Source organism: Mus caroli, chromosome 12 (assembly GCF_900094665.2).
Source record: "Mus caroli chromosome 12, CAROLI_EIJ_v1.1, whole genome shotgun sequence".
NCBI lineage: Eukaryota > Metazoa > Chordata > Mammalia > Rodentia > Muridae > Mus > Mus caroli.
The window spans coordinates 60,430,908-60,447,619 of record NC_034581.1 but is presented as its reverse complement, the minus strand read 5'-3'; the positions used below and the strand labels follow the sequence as shown (position 1 = coordinate 60,447,619).

At 37.0% G+C, this 16,712-nt stretch overlaps 1 non-coding gene across 1 annotated transcript; it reads right to left on the bottom strand.

Annotated features, from left to right (window-relative positions):
- Positions 1-2,094: 2,094 nt before the first annotated feature.
- On the bottom strand, positions 2,095-2,197 carry LOC115032918. The gene has a single exon (XR_003838562.1). It is a non-coding gene; the product is annotated as a U6 spliceosomal RNA (small nuclear RNA).
- Positions 2,198-16,712: the final 14,515 nt, after the last annotated feature.

The following is a 16,712-nucleotide window of genomic DNA, read 5'->3' as shown; positions in this document are numbered from 1 at the left end:
AGAACAATGTGGAGACTTTAACATTTACCATGGCTCCACAAAGCATCAGATGTATGGATTTGGGCTCATCAGTAAACATCTTTAAGCTTAATTCTTTAACAAATAAATTTGGGTTTCTAGTTGAAAGCATATGATGTCTAGTTGAGTTCTTGTCTCCTACATTGTAAGGTAACTCCATTTCAATTCCTTTTATATATTTTAGGAACTTGTAGAATAGTAGGCTTCCATATGGCTTTCAAAGGGTCCTTATTGTTAGCTATGCCTTTCCATATTTCCTCCTTTACCCTGCCCTCCCATTTCCCCCTCCCATTTCTTTGCCTATCAATCCCTATTGCTCTGGTTTTCTTTTTTCTCTTTGTGACACTATATTCTATTTTAACTTCCTTGGAAGAGTTCATCTTCCTCTCTTATCTTTTCTGAGCTATACAATACTGTGTGTCTCTTTCTATAGACAGAAAAAATTCAAAGACATGAACTCTAAAGCCTCCTCTTTACATGAGTCTCAGTTTCATTATTTGTAGACAAGAGATGCCACCTGCCTCACAGAATTGCACAGGTGACATAGAACTCTTTTACAAATAATAATAAATTGTTAAATGAGTAACAAGTGTGTTGTTGATGATGATAAGTTAACCATGTCCCTTAGATCTTAGAGTGAACAGTCTTCAGAAGCTGTCCTAAGTGTTGCTGAAAGAGCAAGACATCATAACTGTGTAAATCCAAGGCAGAGAGGAACAAAATAAACTTTGAAAAAATATGTATGCGTATGTACATATGTGTGTGTGTGTGTGTGAGAGAGAGAGAGAGAGAGAGAGAGAGAGAGAGAGAGAGAGAGAGATGAACACAGCAAACAGCTGCCTGAAGAGGAGACAAGCCACACATCAGAATTGTACATCTGCCCTGACAGTTCATATACGGAACCCAAATTCCCAATTATGCTGGTCTAAGAGAGAGAGGTCCACTCTAGTACTATCACTCAAATTTAACTAAACTGCAGCTAATTTTTAAAATGTACAAGTTCAAAAGCAATTTATAGTATATGTTCAAATATCTGTTTCAACAGGTGAACTTTGTCCATTTGCAAATGAAGAAATTAACACCAATAAATTGCTTTGGATACAATATTATCACTTGTGTGCTATGTTAATTTACTGCACTAATTAACTTACTGCCTCACACCAAGTCGACATGGTCTCTCTAGGATGAGCTCATATTAACAAGGACTATACATAACCTGTCCTGGCTCTTTGATTAGTGCTTCTTGATATGCAGTCAGAGATCTCCAAGAGTGTGTCTAAGATGCAGACATTACCATTGTGCACATCATTATAATAGTGTGTACAGATCTACTTTCTTCTATTTTAACGTTTCTAATTTAAATGTCTTCAGTGCTATTTAGAATATACATTTTTCCTCTAGTTTTTATGAACGCAAGAAACAAATGCCTATTTGCTATAATACACAGGTCAGGAATGGGACACTAGAAGGAACAGTCTCCTTGACTCAGAAGCAGAGACATACTTTAAATTGACCTCAGGACAATCAGAGGGACTCATTATAGTATGTTGCCCCTCTCTTATGAATCACAGTCTCTGCTCTCTACCTCTCACTATTTCCGTCCTCCAGTTTCTCTATCCCTCTGTCCTTCTCATTCTCATGTATCTGAGTATAATTCAGAATTCTCAATCCATTTGAATTTCTCTGTGACCATTCATTGCAAGTACTGTGATAGGCTGACTGTAAACCACTAGTTTAAATTCTTGTCCTAAACTAAAATATAAAAACAAGAAAATACAAGTGACAAATCTCAAGAACAAGAAGAAATAAAAACCAAGAAAAATTAAATACAACCCTCTTAAAGGAAAAATTGAAAGCAATACCCACACACAGATGTACACAGGGAAACTCTGAGTGTAGACTATCAGCCAAAGAAAAACAAGCATGAGAAAATAGCAAAATCAAAGTAAAATGATATTTAAAACATATTCATGTCACCTATGTTGGGGGTCAAGCATACAACTGAGAATAAGTGAACTATAATAGCTATAAAAATGAAATCATATAGCAAGAAGAAAGGATAGTTAGCAAGAAAATACAAGAATGCTATTATTTATAAAAGTTAAGGTCAATCCTTGTGCAGGAGCCATGCTAATCTCTGTATCATTCCAATTTTAATATATGTGCTACCAAAGAGAGCTATACCCCCTACACATTTGTAGCAGATTTAAAGCTTGGTCTTCATGTGGGTCCCCTAACAACTAGAGCTGGGCTGTCTTTGACTCTGTTGCCTGCCATTGGATCTCCTTCGCTAGCTGGACTGCCTAGATGGGCCTGAGTAGGGGAGGATGCACATAGTCCTGCTGCTACTTGATGTCTCTGGGCAGGGTGGTACCCAAGGTGTGTGTGTGGGGGGGGGGGTTCCTCTTCTTTAGTGAGAAGGGGAAGGTGTAAGGGCTAGTTAGGGATGGGACTCTGAGTGGTAGGGGCTGTGATCTGCATGTAAAGTAAATTAATGAATGAATTAAAAAAGAGTTAGAGTTTGTCTTAAAAATAAAAACATCAAAGAAAAGCAACATCAAAAGAACATCAAGATTTGGGATGAAAAGGACCATAGTAACAACAATGAAAATCTTATAAGCCTCCAAGGTCTATAGCCATAATAATGAAAACCCATAACAAATGGGAGAAGATTCTAGAAATTAAGACTAACACATACACATTATACCACAATAAAAGATCTGTGCTGCACAGGGATTCAATGAGAGCCAAAGCTACATTGGGAGTTTAAAGCCAGCCTCAGCTCTGCACTAGGAGTCCAAAGCCAGTTTACTCTAGCTAAAAGAAAAACCAAAAAGTAAAAGTTATAATAAAAACAGGAAAGCTACAATATCTGATCACAAATTATAGAGAATTTGCATACATAAAACAGAATTAGAAAAATAAAGGAACACATATAAACCAATATCATAAAATAAGATACCTTAAAGCAACTTTCATAGTCCAAGATATATAAAATGAACAGTCTTCAACAAATCAAGATAATTTAATAAGAAGAGCAGGCCTCCCAGGGGCACATGGGAGGTGGACCTGGGAGAGAGGGAAGGTGGAGAGGGAATCTGGGGGGATGAGAGGAGATGAAACTGTAGAATATGAGAGAAGAATTTTTTAAAACTTAATAAGAGCTGGCAATGCCTGTACTGCACATGACATGGATAGTATACCCATAAACTCATTTCATCTGTGATCACCTGCATACAGCCTGTACAAGATAAAGAACAGCCAAAATCCCCTGTGTAAGTGAAGGAGGTACAATACAGGCTCCAGCCCTAACTGAAAAACTATTGGCAGTTAGTTGATAGCTACTTGGGAAGATGAAACCTTTTTTTGAGAGTATAACACAAGTAGTTTCCCATGCTCCAGTTGGTAGCCCCCACACTCATGCACATATGAGCAGTGTAGATTGGACATAGTGGGAAAATGGAAGAAGGAGGAGCACAAAATGGAGGAGGAGGGAGAGGAAGAAGAGGAGGAAGAGCAGAGATAAAGAGGAGGACATGTAGAGGGTGGATATTTTATTGTATGTATACACGAAATACTAAACAATAAAAATTAATTAATTTAAAAACAATTATCAAGCTTAGTATCCTGAAAATTGACCTTTAATTTTTTCCCCCTCAGATCAGTTATCCAGGATCAATGAACTACCATTAACCACACAAATTGCTTTTGGAAAAATAATGAATGGGCCACCTAGTCAAGTGTACTTTCCTAAGCCTTCTTAGAGAATCATCTTGGGGAAGGATCCATAGTTATGTCTTTATCCAAGGAGAACAGAAGATGCTTCAATTTTACACCTCCAGACTTCACAGACTTCCTTATGCCCTGCCTAAACAAGTGACACTAATTAATTTACAAGTATATAAGTAATTAGAAACACATTCCATGTACATAGACTGGAAGAATCCATATTGCTAAAATGATTTTTGTTTTGCAATAACAAGAAAATTCATCCTAAAGTTCACTGACTGCCAAGGGACTTTGAATGGCCAAAACAATCTCCATTCAATATGACTTACTAGATTAATTTCTCTATCTCTGCCCAAGGCTCCACTGAAAAAGGACAAAGTAAAATAACTCACACTTCTGAGTTTAAACTTACAAAGTAACAGTAACCCAAACTGCCAGGTTGTGAGTGACATAAATACAAACAGACCAGTGGGAACTGAGCGCACAAATATTAAACTCTCGTATGTCTGGTCAAATGAGTTTTGACTATGAAACAGGGATGATAAATGCTTTTAAGACAACTAAATCTAGAAAACTGGGGGGAAGGCAGAAGCAGGATGAGTGTCCAAAATGCAAGGCCAGAAGATTTTATTTAATGAGTTTCAGACCAGCCAGTGCTACAGGGTGAGATTCTAAACTGAGAGAGTAGGAGGGGAGGACAAGGAGGAGGAGGAGGAAGAGGGAGCAAGGGCGGGAGGGATGGAAAGAAGAGATCACCTTCAACCAACACCATAAACAGAATGGAGCACAAAACAGAAGACGGGCCCAAAGGTAAAAACTAGAACTCTAAAGCTACCAAAAGAACACACACGGCACAAGAAGTTTGGTGCCGTAAACAGCAGCAGTGTTCTTATTAGATGCTCAAATTACAAAATGAAAAAGTATACAAATCAGGTGTGCTGAATAGTTTTACATCAACTTGACACAAGCCAGAGTCATTGGGGAAAAGGGAAAAGGGAATCTTGTTTGAGCAAGTGTCCTCATCATCCAGGCCTGTGGTACATTTTCTTGATTAATGATTGATGCGGGAGGCCCCAGGTCACTCTGAGCAGCACGCAGAAACTCTCTCATGGGAAGCTTTTGGGAGTTGCTCTTTAACTGTACCTCCTCTTACCCCTGCTACCATTTCACCTTATCTGCAGTAAAAATGACAACTCAAAGCATTCACTACAATATTCTAGATTCAGTTTCTATTCAGACATTCATAACATTCTTTGGTGATCTGTCCAGGAAGCATGACTCCCCACTTCATAATCTCTGATTTTAACCTCATTAGAAACAGTCCTTTAACCCCTGTCTAAGGTAGGATTTTACTGCTGTGAACAGACACCATGACCAAGACAACTCTTATAGACAACATCTAATTGGGACTGGCTTACAGGTGCAGAGGTTCAGTCCATTATCACCAAGGTGGGAACATAGTAGCACCCAAGCAGGCATGGCACAGGAACAGTTAAGAGTTCTACATCTTCATCTGAAGGCTGCTAGCAGAATATTCACTTTCCAGTAGCTAGGACTAGGATATTAAAGTCCATACCCACAGTGACACACCTACACCTACACCTACAAGGCCACAGCTCTTAATAGTGACACTGTTAAGCATATACACACAATCACAACATCCATAGAAATGCTTCAAGGATTCACAAGGAACCTTTCCTCCTCACTAATGCCTAAATGATGCTGAAAAATCATTATTAAGAATAAACTCCAGGTTGAAGAATCACTGGCTATAGATAAGTCATGCTCTCGACCTCACACTGAACTACCCTCAAACTCGGTGTACCAAGACCATTCAAATGATGGAAGTTTTTAACTGGCCAGAGACAGTGTAGAAGCCTCAATTCATACTGTCATAAATGGGACATCTTATTTGTGCATCCTTCCTAGATTTGCTTGCTCAGTTTTGTAACACTATTTTTCCTGGTAGAAATGTCTTTGAAAGTTGATACAAGGATACTTCCTTTTTATAAAACGTGGAAACGCCTTTTTCAATTTAGACTAAACAAAGAAAGTAGAAGGAAAACAAAATGCCCAGATTTGGATTTATATAACAATCTACAAACTCTAAAGCCCCACTCAAGATTATCTTTCTAAAATGAATGAAATATGAAATAAATTAAAACAAGGCAAGCTCTAAGATATTCTAAAGTTATATAAACTCCAGTTAAGTTGGCACAGGGAATATGTTTACCTTATTTATTAAAGGCTGTACCCCAAAGCCACTAATATAACATTTAAAAATGTAAGTTATGCCTGGATAAAAATTTACTCTGAAAAATAAAATCATGACATTTGAAGAAAAATGATTGAAAGTGCAAGTTATTGTGTTAAATGAAGTATATCAAAGTCTGAAAGACAAATACTATGTTTTCTTTTATATGTGGACCCTGGATTTTAATTTTAATATTTGTTTGGAGGAGGGTGGGTATTGGTCTTGAAACTAGAACAAGACCATAATAGTCAGGGAAAGAAGTTATACAAGATGATTATGGGTAGATTAAAAAACAGAATACATATGACATGAAAACAGAAGGGGAGTTATGAGAAGGAAGAAGGAATGGAGAGGAAGAACCAGCAAGAAGAGAACAAAGGACAGAGAGGAGACTGAGAAAGGAAGATCAGCAAAAACCAAGTACTTATCAAAAACCATAGTGAAATCCATTACTTGGTGTTTCCAATAGCCTTGTCTGAGAAAGAAACATACACTGCTTCATCAAAGAGAATTCTACCCCCTTGGCAGACTGAGGACAGACAAAGACAGTATGTACATTGGGCTTTCCACATCAGGAAGATGGGATGCACTGCTTCTTAAAACCTAGAAACTGGGGGGCTGGAGAAATGGCTCAGTGGTTAAGAGCACCGACTGCTCTTCTGAAGGTCCGAAGTTCAAATCCCAGCAACCACATGGTGGCCCACAACCATCCGTAATGAGACCTGATGCCCTCTTCTGGTGCATCTGAAGACAGCTACAGTGTACTTAGATATAATAATAAATAAATCTTTTAAAAAAAAAAAAAAAANAACTGAATGTTTAAAAAAAAAAAAAAAAACCTAGAAACTGTTTTGGTCCCATGTATTTTTCTATCCATACTTCTTTGCTTTCCCTGTCTCTGGCAGTGTATTAGATAACCTTCTATTCTTTGTGAGCATGGTTTAATTATTGCATAGTATCTTTGTGTTCAGTCATTCCTTAATAAAAGCTTAGTACAAGAGGCACTTGGATCCTTAGAGCACTGTCACATGCTCTCTTGTGTTCCCTGCAGAAAACTTGTATTTCAGCTTCCTCTTATTTCATGAAATGAGTTCTGCCATGCATGGAAAGTTTGTATTCTGGTTTTTAAGAAAATTTAAAAAGAAGATATGTTTGAAGGACTCTGATATTTTAGTTGCCTATGTTAAATTTTTATTTGTAAAAGCAGTTTCCATCCATAAAAGTAGTTTCTATTCATAAAAGCATCTCCCATTTAGGGGACTCATCTTACAGAGAAAGAGAAACTCAGATACTGACAACAAGCCTTACATTTGAGAGTTTTTATCTTAACTGAAGCTTTACCTATGCTTTTCTTTGTCTCTGTAAATAAAATTTGATTCTTTAGAATATAAATTGTCTCCCTTATCTTGCCAGAGTCATGGGGGAGGGGGCACTAAAATGACTAATTAAAAGATTAGTAGTCTAAAGAGCAAGGTAAAAATCCATCAAATAAGATGCCTAAAAAATAGTTGAATCAATAGATTTTGTCTCTATCTTCATGTGTATATCTTTGTATGCATGCACATGCATTATATCTTTATATGTGGAGACATGCAAGTGTGTATCATGTGTGTGTGTGTGTGTGTGTGTGTGTGTGTCTGTGTCTGTGTCTGTGTGTCTGTGTCTGTGTCTGTGTGTCTGTGTTCTGACTACATAGCACAAAGTTGACTCAATATTAAAGTGAAATGGAACACAAAGACATCAAATACAAGTAGCTCCAAACATTTCCTACAGCAAGTCTACATCCTGTCTTTATAAATATCAACCTTGTTTCTTCCTTGAAAGTATGAATTCCAATTTGCTCAGAAGATTTTTGTACCTGACATGAAAGAAATATAAAGAGACACACTTATCCCTCCCCTCTCCTTCGGTGCTGTGACTATATTTACTTCAACTTATCAGCATTTACAAGGGCCTACTTTTTTTCACACCGCAGTGTCTTATTACTGTGGATGGACAAATGGCATGGTGACTGGGTAAGTGCTGCAATAGTTAGAACATGTTCAGATTTTATACATAGAGCCTATATCTCCCTTTAAAACATCCTGTTATCTTTAAAATATTAAGAAGAGTGCTTAATAAATATTAAAAAAATACTTCCCAGAACCACACCATTAATTATGGATTTGCTTATTAGCAGATTACTATACTCTCCTGAAAGAATAATTGGACTCTGCACTTGAGAACAAACTGAACTTGTCTTAATAGCAATGAGGTGAAAGTTGCAAGCAACAAATAAAAGTCTTCTCTGGTCCATCCAGGAATAACCAGCTGTATGGCTATGCATGAATACAAACCAAAGGCCATGCATTTCTTCCCATAGAGAATATTACTCTTAGAAAAGTCAGAAGGTAGAGAAAACAAACCAAATCATCAAATAACATACTCTAAAACATGGAAAAAAAACAAAAAAACACGGATCTTAGCATTTTATTTTGCTTCCAAAACATTAATTTTGGAATTTGTAGCAAAGATGATAGAAAGGAAGGGGGAGAATTATTAGATTAAATAATCATATAGCCCAAATCACCTTAAGCGATTATTATGTTCCAACTTAGGGATTTTTTAACTTCATAATGGTACAAAAGTATTATACATTCTATAAAAATGTTACTAGGCTAGCAAGCTAAAATACAACACTCCATTGACAATTCAATATGAATCAGAATAGCAACAAGGCCAATGGCTTCATGTCATCCACATAACTATGAGGTAGAGGATCCTACAGACTCAATGTACAGAATTTCTTAGCTTCATTATTCAATGTTATGTGGATTTGATGCATTTTCAGCTTATACTAGTTTCAGCTTTCTATATTTTAATACAACTTCATAAGCAAAGGAATATCTGCATAAAAACAATGCACACAAAGAAATACAAAAAAAGAGCTAGAATTCAGACTTACACAAAGAACTAAGTATCCTATATATAAACAAGTTCACTTTAGAAGAGGAACTGGAAAAATGAGAAAGTAGGAGAGGCAAATGACATTTTAACTAGACCTTGAAGAGCTAGCACAGGATTTGCTGTGGTTGATGGGTCATTATAATTACACCAGCTACTCTATGGGTCTAGATATAATTATATAATCTCTAGCAAGAAATGCCAGCCATTTCAGTTACTTTCCTAACACCCTCTGAATTGGTGACTCAAACTCATTCACTATATCTTAACCCTTGTCAACATAGATGGCACAGCTTTCTGGAAATTAACTCCTTCGGAGATTCTGTGAGACAAGGTGGAAACCTATTAGTTTATGCATGCTAGACAATCAGAAGATTTTGGGCTCTTTGGATCATGACCATACAAAATTTGTCATTTCTCAATAACCAGCAATAAAGGATGGACATCAAAAGCAATAATAAAATTCCTATATCATCACTAGGTGAATTGGCAATCTCTAAGAATGATGTCTCAAAATGACAGTCCAGGCAAAAGCCACACGTGCACAGGCTTTACCAGAATGCAGACTTAGTACAAACATGGCCTTAGGGTAGTCGACTCTTTAGATAGAGACTACCACAGATTTAGTCTTCATGCTTCCTTAATCATGGAATTCATATTTTACCGAGAAAGTAAAAATATATATATATTGTTTTTCAATCTCTGAGGAAGGCAGCCACTGAGATTTAACTGAAATAAGTGGCTAGAGTATCTGTAAAGAATTGTTAAAGTTTGTATTCTTGTGGGTATTTGCCATTTATCACCTTCTGCTCCAGGCAAAACCAACAGCTTGTGAATCTGTTGCCTGTAGGTGTCTAAGGGCCATAATCTTGAAAGATTTGGGATACAAAAGAAGAACCAAGATAAATCATATTCTTGATTGACTTGCATTTAAAGAACTCAATACAGCTACATAATGAGTTCTGGGACAGCCTGGACAACCTGAGACCCACTCCCACACACGTACACAAAAATAGTCTTAAAAAGGCATTTTGAGCTAAGAAGTACAATGACCAATGGTTTATAATAATTAGATAAGCTGAATTCAACAAGAAATAAAAGAGGCTTATACTGCAAATTATAAAATACTACTAATAAAACTGAATACTAAAATAAAAAATAAAAAAAAAAACTTGACAAGTAGAGGTATTACATTTCAGTTGGTGCTTTGAAATTACAACCAAGATCCAAGAATATTTTTTTAAAAAAACTGACAAGAAGATATTAAAATATCTTCAAAGATCCTAGAATAGCAATATACATTCTACCCAAAGGAAATAAAACAGTTGAAAGATGTATACTAATTGGTTTAGGACTTTAATGAAGCTTTGTTAATCCAAGCAGCATGATATTAGTATGAAGGAAACATAGTTACACATGGGGCAGAAGAGGAACTCCAGAAATTACTTCTACTTTTATGGCCAGTGGGTTTTTAATAAAATCATACAGTAATTCAATATGTAATTTTAGTCTTTGTACTAAATGACATTGGACTCATTAGATAATGGTGCAAGAAATCTTACCACCCACAATTCACACACAATTCCAAGTGGATGACTATAACTTTAATTTTTTTTTCAACACCTATTTTTAGTGATGGTTCTTAAAAGCTTTAACCTCCCTTTAGCCCACCGTCCACTGGAGGTAGAGGAAAAGAAAGGATACAGGGGAAGTAGGCCTGTCTAGAAATGGTTCTTTGGAGTAACTCCCATCTGTTTTGTCTGGAAATCTGCAGTTCAGTTAGCAATGGCAGATCAATCCACTTGCAAACACTTCACAGATACACCAGCAGTCCAGTTCAGAGTCAGGACAGCAAACATGAATCAGCAGCAGGGGTACTACCTAGCAAAGATAACCAGGCCTCAGCCTCAGCACAAGTCAGCAGGAAGTACCAGGAGGAATGCCACCTGTGCTTCTCTCATGAAGCAAAGATCAGCAAAGATGTAAGACCAACAACCGTTGCACAGCTAGCTCTATAAGCAAGCCAAGCTCAGTCCCCATCACTGTCCATTGAGTGGACAGTGAGGTATATACTACCTCCAAACATCATGAGTACTCCATGGGTCCTGCCTCAGCATGTGTCTTGCCTCAACACATGCATCTATCTCAGTTGACATCACTCTGCTATTCAGCCTGAGTCTGCAAAAGCAGCAAGAAGCTAAGGTACACCACCAGAAGTTTTTTGGTACATTTCTCTGTATGGAGTTCAGACAACGGAGCACAGCTGTGCAGTGTAAGATGGACCAATGCATGTGTATCTTTAGCGGAGAATCCTTCATTATGTGTCCTTTCATGCACTTGCTCTAGCAGACCATCCTTTGCCTTTATGTCCACTTCAGGAAATGTTCCTTCAAGAGTCTGCTTTAGCCTTTCATCTGTGTCTGCTTTAGGAAAACACTCCTTCAGCAAAATACCACCCAACAAAACTGACTTCCCAAAGGACCCTTAAGATTCCACTTCAGATGACAACTCCATTTGTAAAATATGAGCTATAGAGCTTGCAGAAGAAAATATATCTGTGTAAACTGAGGTTATGCAAAATTTTCATTGCACCATATCCCCTCCCAAAAGAAAACATTTAAAAAACATTTGGTCTTCAAATACTGTTTTGAAATGAAAACACAAGCCACATACTGAAAGAAAATGCTTGCAACTGTCACATACACAAGCAAATAAGCTTAGCTAAAAGTAGGCAAAAGGTAATATACATAAACAGTCAACAAACACAAGTTGGTGCAAACCCAAACCCCAAGACATGCCATTGCTATCCTAAGCATTGTTGAAACTTCTGACTGGATTCACGCAGCTGGGCTAGCTAAAAAAGAATTAGGAAGTTCTGTCAAACCAAGAGATACAACAGAAGGGAAGTAACAGAAACCTACCTAGGGTAGGAATAGGGGTCTGAGAAACCTAAGTTTCTCTGTAAGATGTGAAACCTGCAACCCAAAGTTTACCTTTTTGTGAGAACTTCAATCAAACTGAAGATCTCACTGCATCTCTATACATCTGTAATCGTTCTTTTAAAACCTGTGTACTCTGTGGGTATACAACCCAACCTATGACACAGAATAGTGAAACTTATCACTGCTTATGAGTCCCTTGATTAATTTCATCGAAAAATCCTCAAAAAACTAATTATATATTTAATATGACTTAGAACATGCATCTCTAGAGACATATCGATATATGTTCACAGCAATGTTTGAATGCTGATGACCTAAACCACAGTAGCCCAACACTGCAAGTGCCTCTAATATCCATCAGCAGGTGAGAAACAAAATGTAATATATCCATATAATGGCAGAGCACTCAATACAATGAGCAATGGACTCACTGATGATTTACAGACTCACAATTCCGATGGATCTCTGAAAAGTGGTAATGGGAAAAAAAAGATGATCATAAATCCTATGAAATTAAAGTTATAGAAAACTCAAATTATAATGACAAAAAGCAAATCCAGTGATACAAGAAGCAAAAAGTTGGGGTACAGAGTGACCTTGTCAAGAAAATTCCCTTGTCATGAGGGAATTTTCTGTAGGATATAAGTGTTCTGAACCATGGTAGTAGATGTGGTTTAAGCAGTTTGCATATTCATCAAAACTCGTGAAATGGTCATAGCCTACTGATCATGAATTATACTTCAATACATCTATTCAAAGGTAGTAGCACATTTAAAAATATTTAGAATTAAGTAAAAGATAGGCTTATAATCCAATATGCACAGCAATAATGCAAGCTACTTTATATGGATTGAGAAATGTGCTAAAGTGGGATTGTGAGTAGATCTGACAGATCTTTTTGTCTGGTTAGATCTCAATACTCTGATCCCTAATCTCCTTGATTACCTCATCTATAATGCATGCTTTGTGGTGTGACCTTGTGAGGTTGAGGAGACAGACACACTATATAGAAAGAAAATTATTTTCTCAGATGTACTCACACAATTATCATGATGCTTTCAGAAATAGCCATTCAGAAGTGACACTTCAGTTACCTTATCAGGGCAAGATGAAGTATATGCAGTTGGAAGACAGAGCAGGAGGACCCTGAGGTGGAGGGAAGCCTGGGTTATAAAATGATACCTTAACTCAAAGCATTAAAAAGATAAAATATAGATGGCTATTCTCCACAGACAGCAACAGAATTCATTATAATTATTGAGTATCCATTTAGTTTATCTCTCTAGCAAAATTAAATGAAAATTTATAATTTTATCATTAGGATCCCATTTGACCACAAAAAGACATCCCACTAGTTAATAAGAAACTTTCAGCACACTTAGTACTTAATTAAAGAACATAATTGCCTCTACCAAAGCCAATATTATTAACAATGTGCTTCAACTGTATTTATTTATCTGGTTGACCTGGCTAAAATAAGTTACATAATATTGTCATGTAACCAAGTGTTGACTGTTTGCAAACCTGCTGTATACACAGCCTTCATCCTGTACTCTTTGGCCTCCTTCTACCAAGAGACATAAGAAGTTAAATTTGAGAAAATACTTACCTGTTTGTGGTTCTTTCATAGTCATAAAATATGCCTTAGCATTCATTAAGAGTTGACTCTAGGGGTGGTACAGACAGCTCAGTGAGTAGGAACACTGGCTGAGCAAGCATGAAGGCCCAAATTCAGTTTTTAAGTACTCACAAAGTGCTGTGGCTCTTGTAGTTCAACTGCCGAGAAGGAATGGGCATGAAGCCAGAAGACTCTCCAGAGATTACCAGCCTAGCAGAGAAAACAGCTAAGTGAGAGACCAGACCATGTCTCAAGGTCTAATAGAGAAGAATTGAGGAGGGCATCTATGAATATGAACCTGAACATGTGTACATACATGCATAACACACACATACACACATACATACACACACACACACAAAAGAGTAAGTGCCCCCTATAGTCTCAGCTAGTTCAGGTTACGTCAGCCAAATGCAACAGATGCTTCATTGCATAACACCGATTGAGGTCAGAAAGAATGCTAAATTCACCACTGCACAAACCCTGAATGTGATGGATACTTCTACATACACTGTGGTTTTGTGAGAACTAGTTCATTACCTGGGATCACTCTGAAGACAGATAACATGTTAACACATTCAACTTGTAATTTCTTCTAAAACTACATTTTACCCATAAGTCAAGTCTGTATCTTTGTAGCTACTGTTCTGAGAACAGTAGGCAACCTTTGTTATTATATTAATTTGTTTTCTGATGCTGTGATAAAACACTGACTTGAAACAACTTGAGGAAGAAAGAGTTTTTTTCTCTTTCTTTGTTGAAGCAAAATTGGTTCAGCACTGAGGGAAACCGAGGCAGAAGCTCAAGGAAGAACCTGGAGGCAGGAACTGAAGCAGAGAATGGAGGCATGATGCTTCCTGGCTCATTCCCTGTGACTTTCCCACCTTGTTTTCTTGTACTTCTCAGGACCACCTGCTCAGAGGAGGCACTATGCTCAGTAGTCTGGCCATTCCTGCATCCATCATTAATAGAGAAAATGCTTCACACTCATGCCCACAGGCTAGTGTGACAGAGGAAATTCCTCAACTGGGGTTCTCCCTTCCTAAGCAGCTCCAATTTAGGTCAAGTTGACAAAAACTAATCAGTGAAGTCATCCTTAAATAAAGAATGATGGCCCACATCTATTAATCAGCAGTGGAATATTAAAAACTTAAAAAAAGAAAAATTAGTATTCTACTTATGGAAGCATCCATTTACATCCTCCCATGGTTTTAGGAAATTTATAGCAACTCACACACAACAACATTGCTTTATTTTGTCTTTGAAATGTGGTTGGATACACTTCAAATGGATTGGGGGGCAGCCATTAAGATCTTATGTTATTCTGCTTCTGAATCTTAGTGTTGGGAGTTCATTGGATTTTAAGATAGAATTGAGGAGAGTCTAAGATCTAATGGAAGAAAGATTATATGTAGGAAGTTAATGAAATGCTAATTGTGGCTGGCAGATTTGCTCTTCTGTGATAGTAATACAGATTCCAGGAAAATATGCATGTACCCACATAACCCCTGTGGGTCACTTCAAGACCTCTCTTCTTGTTCTCTCACAGATTTTCACATTGGTACCTATTCCCATTTTTCAAGGACATACATTGTAAAGTTTTATTGAGTAGAAATTATTTAAACCCAAACTGTAATTGAAAGGTGTCTTAGGGATTTATTGCTGGGAAGGGGCACCATATCCAAGACAACTGTTATAAAGGGAAACATTTAATTAGGGCTAACTTATAGTTTTAGAGGTTTAGCCCATTACCATCATGGCAGCAAGCATGGTAGCATTCGAGAAGACTTGGGGTTGGAGTGTTCTGTGTCTTGATCCAAAGGCAGCCAGGAGGAGAAGCAATGTGTTTTACACCGGGTATATCTTGTGCATATATATATATAAAACCTTAAAGGCCCAATTCCAAAATGGTACACTTCTTCTAACAAGACCACACCTCTTCCAATAAAGTCACACCACCTCCTCATAGTGCCACTCTGCATGGTCAAGCATTCAAACACGTGAATTTATGAGTACCAAACCTATTCAAACCGCCACAAAAGGTAAACTAGAGAACCTGACTTAAAACTCTTTGCTATGTCACTTACTAGATATGTGCCATGGATGTAAAGCCCATCTTAAATCTTAATGGTGCCATCTACAGCAATGGAGAAGCAAGCATAAGCTAATATGCTTATTAACCCTCATCATGCAGTTGTGAAAGGTAATTTGTGCACACTGCTCATTAGAAACTGACCACAGAGTCATCTTCCTTGCTCCCTGCACAGAGCTCAGCAAGTCTTGGGCTCCATTTATCTTTTGATGCAGACGATGAGTCAAAGCTATTTATTTCTCTTTTTAGCAGAAACTTTCATACTCATAAATACTTAACTGAAAAGAACATACCAGGAATGAATATAAATGCAAGGGTCAAAGAGAAAAGTGAAGCAGAGCCTTCTAATTAGGCTGATTATTAAGCTAAGCTTGAATGAACTTATTGGAATAAGTGCTCCTCAGGAAAACCATCGTCCTCACAGAGTATATAAAATATTATCCCCTTAATCTAAAATAAAGTTAGATGGTACATATTGGCTAAGACAGCATCCTCAGAGAAGAGTAAGTATACAAAAAGTGAAAAATGTTTTTCTAAACTAATGCTTTGGTTTTTTAAGTGGATACTAAAAGGGGAGTTAATGTCGAAATCTTTGTTAAGATAATATCTGAATATATCAAGCATTAATACCTTTTTTTTCTTTTAAATAAAATCTCATTTTTTCAAAGCAGCATAATACTTTAATGTTTCCACATGAAAACATTTTCCACTTGGTTTTCATGGTAGAACCATCTAAAGTCCCCATTGTTCCCTTTTTTTTCCTGGCATAACAACATCCCAGAATAATCAATCACTTGACAACTTTCTCATAACTTTGGTGATTGATTTTGTAACTGTTGTTTATGTTTTGCTTTTTCTTACTTTGGGACTATATATGTATCTTAGATTTATTTCATCAGTGCACACATATTCCAGTTTTACATATCTTTTCTCAATTAATTAAATGAAAGTAAGATCCTTTATAACTTTAAATTTTGAATCTTATACTATCATTTGTCAAACTGGCTGCTGTGCTTATAACACATTACAAACACTGCTATGGTTATAACTGCTCCAGGCAGAAGAAATTCATTCATGAAGATAAGAAGTGCTTCTTGCTCTAAGGGAGACAGCCCA